The following is a 7,173-nucleotide window of genomic DNA, read 5'->3' on the forward strand; positions in this document are numbered from 1 at the left end:
ATACATTCAGCAGTAGACCTTCCCCAAACCTTCAAGCCATATCACATAGGTGCCTCCATCCTCTCTCTGCTCACTCTATCTGCAGCACAGGGTGCCTCACCATGCCCCTTTTCATACAGTCATACTGGAGGAGCATTCCTCTCCTGTACAACATCAGTGGTCACCTAGGTAATGAGTAGAACCCTGGATCTGTACTCAGAACACCTGGATTTGAGCTCCTCTCTACAGCATACTCACCAGGTGACCTGGACAAGACATGACACTCCTTTGAACCCAGCCTTGCTCTGTCGCTTTGTAGAGTGGTTATAGGCTCAAAAGACGACACCTCAGCAAGTGCCTTCCAAAGTGCTGTCACAACGTGTGCTGTCACGATTACCCTCGATGCTAATTCTGTCTCACTTGGAGCTAGACATTTGCATTTTACCTGAAAACTTTAGTGCTGACAGAGACACATCTCTCCAAGGCTGTTCTAAAATTGTAATAAGATCAGCAATTCCATTTTATCTGCTTCTCCTCCCTTCTTGTGCCCTCTGAGCTGTCTCACACCTTTGCTGTCATTCATACCCACACCCTTTCTTTTATTTCACACACACGATGCACACAGTTGCTCGCGCTCTTGGACACACCCAAGCTCACAGAGGTTTTCTTCCCCATCTTGAGTTTTGGACATGCAGAACTGTCGAGAGAAGGTGGCCCTGTGGGAGAAGGGCAGAACAATTAAGGAAACACCTCAAAGAAGGTAATAACAGCAGGAAAGGAAGCCTGTGTTTGAGGAATCGCTAGTAGGCTGGGGCATCTTTACTGTGTATGGTGGGGGTGGAGCAGGTGGGAGAGTGCTGGAGAAAGCACAGCTGTGAAGGTAGAGCCAGGTGGTCCTTGATCCTGCATGCAGTGAACTGTGGCTGTATTCATCTGTTTTCATGCTGCTGATGAAGACATACCCAAGACTAGGTAATTTATAAAGAAAAAGAGGTTTAATGGACTCACAGTTCCACGTGGCTGGGGAGGCCTCACAATCATGGCAGAAGGTGAGGCACACCTTACATGGCAGCAGACAAGAGAGAAAATGAGAGCCAAGTGAAAGTGGTTTCCCCTTATAAAGCCATCAGATCTCATGAGACTTATTCACCACCACAAGAACAGTGTGGGGGAAACTGCCCCCATGATTCTATTGTCTCCTACCAGGTCCCTCCCACAACACATGGGAATTCTGGGAGCTACAGCTCAAGATAAGATTTGGGTGGGGACACAGCCAAACCATATTAGTGGCAGAAGTTCTCATCACAGTCATCTCACAGTCTTTCCTCACTCTGTGTGGGGGGCGACTCCTGATCAGGGGTATTTCAGAAATCCACTCAGTCAGGGTTTTTGTTCTTGGTTGCTGGATGTATTCTCGCCTCTGATAGAGGTGTGTGTCTTGATGACCCTTGTGCTCTTGGTGGGGCAGGTCTCTATTTCCCATGCTCTCTCACCTCCCAGGAACCTCAGGCTTTCTCCATGGCTTCCTGCTCCCTCGTCCTAATGAAGACCGTCTTCATTATAGCTGAAGTGTCCCAGCCTCATCACCTGCCAGTCAAGGAAGAAGACCTCTCTGAGAGCTTAGCTTCCTGTGTGTAAAATGAAAAACTCACCTCTACTGGTCATTGAGAACAAAGAGAGAATTCCATAATAAGAAAATGGAACTTCCTTTCAGGATGAAGAAAGTGGGAAAGAATGATGTTCCCACCCTACAATAAGGAAAAGCTGGATAAGCTACAAAGTTACAGGTTTTATGGAGCCCATGAGAGAGAGGCACCAAGTAAACCAAATTCCAGGGAGGGACGAGACCCTCGAAAGCAAGATCGGACACATACAGTCTCTCCTTTGGCAGAGCATGAGAGAAAGACACGGCTGCCAAACAAGCGAGTAAGAAGCAGCAAACTAAAATATTAGCAAATTCTCAGGGGCCCAGGATGGACCAGCATGTCAGCTTGGAATAGCTGCGGGCTTTGGACACAAGGAGAGCTTGTTCTCCCTGGCAAGCTCTTCTTCATGAGCCTCAAAGACTGGGGGCAGGCAGAGACTGGCGAAAGTCTCCTCACTTGCAGGGGGAAAGGGGATGGTATAAGCAATGAATAGCTGGAGGACAGGCACACAGCCTGCTTACTTACTTCTCTGGACTCTTTTCTTCTATGAAACAAAAAAGCATGATGCCACTTGGGAACAGGTAGTGAGCCGTTTAGAACCATGACTTTTTGGAAAATAGTAAAGTAAAACCCATCTTTCTCTGGAGAAGGTGGGAAACCATTTCCCAGGACGTGAGCAAAGAGTCATTGTTGCTGGAAGAGTAGAAGCAAAAACCCTTTACTCCCAGGGAAGGCAGGAGACCTTTTGGGTCCAGAATCCTACACTGACACCAAGAATAGTACTGCACGGCTGGGTTGTGGCAGTCCATTTCCACCCAAGACTAACAACAAATACAAAACAGAGCTTCCCTGCCACAACGAGGAGTGCAGGAACATCAATAAAGCCTCATCCCCAGTCCCAGGTGCCCAGGGTCTACCTAAGACTGAGGCCAGTCCAGGACAAGAGAATATCTCCTGCCATACTCTCAGCCTAGCACTGAGTAACAAGAACTCTACTGTTGAGGACGGGGGAATAGCAGCAAGAGAGACTCTCTTCTGTGGTGTAAGCACTCAAGAACAGTGAAATGTTTAGGGGGAAGCAGAAACACCAGGAGAAACTCACTAGCACCCCAGAACCACACTAAGCAGATGGTAATGGCATCCTACTGCTAGAAGAATTTGAAGCTCAAACCAGCTCAACTCCTGACTAGTCTAGCTCAACTCCCATCTCCCATTCCTACAGACACACTAATGACCTAAGAGTAGAAGAGGCATTTCTATTTCCAGGTGTGCAGGACAGGTCCCCAAATGACCTTGGTTAACCCAGCTCTTCCTCCTCTTGCTTGCAATTTGGAACAATGTTCTGAGAAAGCAATATGCTGAGATAAGAAGGACCTGTCCAGAATAGCTTGGGCTTTGTCCTCATTTCTTCTAGAACAGGATGTCCTACAACACTTGTGCACAGTGATCCAGGTTTCCCCTGGGGAGTGAAACCCAGAATGCCATGATTTTGGAGTCCCTCAGCTTTGGTACAAAGTGGAACACATGCAGATAAGACTCCATCTGCTGTGGACAGCTTTCCTGAGCCTTGGAGGACTGGCTCACCATGGATCCTAGGCTTCTGTTGATTCTTGCTGCCTATTGGCGAGTAACAAGTTGCTTTCTCTGACTTGTGTAGGTTTTCTACCTTGCCAGACTCATACTCTGGTAGCTGGGTTTGTGCAAAACCTCCTGCCAGGTCTATGAAACTTAACAAGTTATAAATACTATTTACCTCAGTTTCTATTTATTTACCTCAGTTTCTACTGTTCTTCTACACATGATATATAGCATTCAACAAAAAAATTGTAAGACAGACAAAATTGCAAGGGAAAACAACCTATCTTCAAGAGGTAAAGGAATCAACAAAACCAGAATCAGAGAAATCCAGACATTGAAACTATCAAACAGAAATTTTAACCTAACTAAATAATATGTTAAAGGCTCCATGGGAAAATATAAATGCATGAACTGGAAATTTCAGCAGAAAAATGGAAATGAGAGAAAATGTCTGCTAGAAATTAAAACCATGATATCAGGGATGAATTCCTCTCACAAGCCCATGAGTAAAGTAGACACAGCTGAGAAAAGAAACAGCAAACTTGAAAGCAGGTCAATAGAAACTATTAAAACTAAAACACAAAGAGATAAATGAATGAAAAAAAAAGATCAAAGTATTCAAAGCTATAGGATAATATCAAATGGCCTAACATGCATGTAATTTGAATCCTAGAAGAAGAGAAAAAGGACAAAGTGGAAGAAATATTTAAAGACATAATAATCTTTTTTTAAATAATGAAATACATGAAACAACAGATCTAAGAGTTACAGAGAACCCCAAGCAGTAGATGCACTTTTAAAACACCTAAACACATCATTGCCAAATTGCTAAATACCAAAGATGAAGAGAACATCTTGAAGGCAGCCAGAGAAAAATAAACACATATAGAGAAACAAAGATTAGAAATACAACAACCTTCTTGTAAGAAGCTATACAAGCCAGAAAAGAAAATGAAGTGATATCTTTTAAAAATTGAGGAAAAAACCCTTTCAATAAAGAATTTTGTACCCAGAAAAAAATATCTCAAGAATGAAGGTAAGATAATGACTTTTTTAGACAAACAAGATCTAGGATAATTAATTTCAGGCAGACTTGGTTCTATAAGAAATGTTAAATTATAAGTTCTTTATGTAAAAGGAATATGATAACCAAATTGAAACTTGAATATAATCAAGGAATGGAGGAGCACAAAAAGGCAAACATTAAGATAAATATAAAAGACGTCCTATTTGTTGATTGTATTATGAGATACTTGGCTAACTAAAGATAAAAAGCATAACAATGCATTGTACAGTTTGTAAAATAAAGTAAAATATATGACAAAAACAGCACAAAATAATTGGAAAGAGAGATTGTAAATATATTGTTGTTTCTTATACTACATATGAACTGATATAATACTATTGAAAGAAAGATATGATAAGATAAAAAATGTATATTAGCTACCCAAGGCCAACCACTGAAAAAGTTAAAAAGGAGTATAACTAAATGAACTAATAATAGGTATAAAATGAAATCAAAGAAATAACTAATACAACCGAAGGCAGGAAAAGAACAAATCAAACAAAGGAAAATAATAGCAATGTGGTAATGTAAAGCCAACCACATCTATAATTAATGTTAAATGATCTAGGACACCTGTTTTTAACCAAGACAGAATAATAGTGACCATATTTACACTCCTGCCAGAAACCAAAAAACTGGACAAAATATGCAAAATGATGATTTTCAGGACCCTGAACATTAGTCAACAAAGGACAGTGATTCCTGAGAGATAGAGAACAAACAAAGTGAGACCTATGATTGCCCAGGTATATCCTTTGGGAGAGTTCCTGCCTCTGGTTCAGGGAAAGCAAACCCAGGAAAAGCCTAGAATACTATGTGATGAGGAGACAGAGCTGAGAGTCCAGGGAAACTAAGGTAGCTTAAGTTTTCAGTAGAGAGTACCAGAAAGTCAACAACTGCAGAGGGAGAAAACTGAAATCTGCAGAGAGTCCCTCTCAAGTATTCTACAGGGTACTGATCAGTGCATGGGTGAGAGGAAACAATCTGAGACTGAGGAAAGAACTACCCAAAAGGATTAGAGGAAACAGTACATGGCATTCACAGTGACTAGGAATAGTACCTAATCCTACCAGCCAGGCTGGAAAACCTCACAATTCAGGGGGCATTGGGTAGAGTACTCCAAAATATCTTCCTCAGTGTTTAGAAATAATGAGCCATAGTCTAAATATGACTCAGGTCCCACCTAACATATCTTAAAAGCAATACCTGAAAGGATCTGTTTCCAAGTAACTTAATTGCATCCCTAAACAAAGCTCAAGAACATTTATAGAAATACAAAAATATCCAGCACACAAGGTAAAATTAACAATATCTAGCATCCAGTAAAAAATTACAAAACATGAAAAGCAGGAAAATATTAACTAAAATAAGGGGGTAAATAAATAATCTGAAAATGACACAGAATTGATAGTGATGTTAAATTTAGCAGTCAAAGGAATTAAAATAGTTATTTCAAAAAATTAAGTAAAAACATGGATGATATAAAAGAAACCAAAATAAAGCTTACTTTAAGGATTAAAAATTACAATGTCTGAAATTTAAAAAAAAACATTGAATGGGATTAACAACTGATTAGATATTGCAGAAGATGCATAAACTTGCTGGTGATTAATACTTTCAGATCTTTTAAGTCTAAAAATTTATTTACTTTGCCTTCATTTTTGAAAGATATTTTCAATGGATATAAAAGTATATTGTATAGAATGCTAAACTGACATTTTTTCTTTCAGTACTTTGAAGATGTTACTCCATTGTCTTCATGCTGGCATTGTTTCTGATGATGAATTTGCTATTATTCTTCTCTTAGTTCTTCTGTATGTAATGTCTCCATTCCCTGTGCCCCTCATCCCCCAGATGTTTTTCCCTTTGTTACTGGCTTTGAACAATTTGATGTTGATGGATTTGGGTGTCATTTTCTTCATGTTTCATTGAGTTTCTTAAATCTGAGAGCTTCATTTTCATGGTATTTGGAAAGTTGGGAGCCATTATTTCCTCATGTATTTTTTCTATCCCCCTCCTGGGAAACCCCTAGTACATGTATATTATACCCATGACTTAATGATGCCCTGTTCACTTTTTAATTTTTTTCTATGTCTCTTTTTTTTTTTTTTTTTTTTGAGACAGAGTCTTGCTCTGTCGCCCAGGCTGGAGGGCAGTGGTGTGATCTCGGCTCACTGCAACATCTGCCTCCCGTGTTCAAGCAATTATCCCACCTCAGCCTCCTGAGTAGCTGGGATTACAGGCACTTGCCACCACAGCCAGCTAATTTTTGTATTTTTAAATGGGGTTTAACCACGTTGGCCAGGCTGGTGTCGAACTCCTGACCTCGTGATCTGCCCACCTCAGCCTCCCAATGCTGGGATTACAGGCATGAACCACCACGCCTGGCCTTCTCTCTGTGTTTCATTTTGGATAGTATCTATTGCTATGTCCTCAAGTTTATTAATTTTTTTTCTGCAATGTCTTACCTTTTGTTAATCCTATCTAGTGTAATTTTTATTTCAGAAATTATAATGTTCATCTCTAGAAGCTCAACTTGGATTTTTTTGCTTGTTTGACACTGTGCAACCCCCTTCAGTACTCACAGCCCATGGGAAGGAGGCTGGGCAATGGTTCAAGGCTGAAGTTTACACTGGCATGGGTATGCTATGAGGCCCACAGAGAAGGGCCCCCAATGAACCCATTACCATGCTCTTGGGTTTATGTCTTTCATTTCTCTACTTATCAAGTTTAATCTTTCACCTAAGTTTCTGAACATATGAAATACAAATTAAGATGACCATTTTGATGTTGTTTTTCTGCTTCTATCATCTATGTCACTTTTGTGAATTTCAATTGATATATTGTCCTCCCTGTTATGGCTCACTTTCTCCTGTATACTTCTTTGTATGTTTGGTAATTTTT

General features: G+C 40.5%; 1 non-coding gene across 1 annotated transcript; it reads right to left on the reverse strand.

Annotated features, from left to right (window-relative positions):
- Positions 1-6,827: 6,827 nt before the first annotated feature.
- LOC134735018 (small nucleolar RNA SNORA42/SNORA80 family) lies at positions 6,828-6,961 on the reverse strand. Its single transcript, XR_010117882.1, has one exon. It is a non-coding gene; the product is annotated as a small nucleolar RNA SNORA42/SNORA80 family (small nucleolar RNA).
- Between the last annotated feature and the right edge of the window lie 212 nt (positions 6,962-7,173).

The sequence above is a fragment of the Symphalangus syndactylus genome, chromosome 12, assembly GCF_028878055.3.
Source record: "Symphalangus syndactylus isolate Jambi chromosome 12, NHGRI_mSymSyn1-v2.1_pri, whole genome shotgun sequence".
Lineage (NCBI taxonomy): Eukaryota > Metazoa > Chordata > Mammalia > Primates > Hylobatidae > Symphalangus > Symphalangus syndactylus.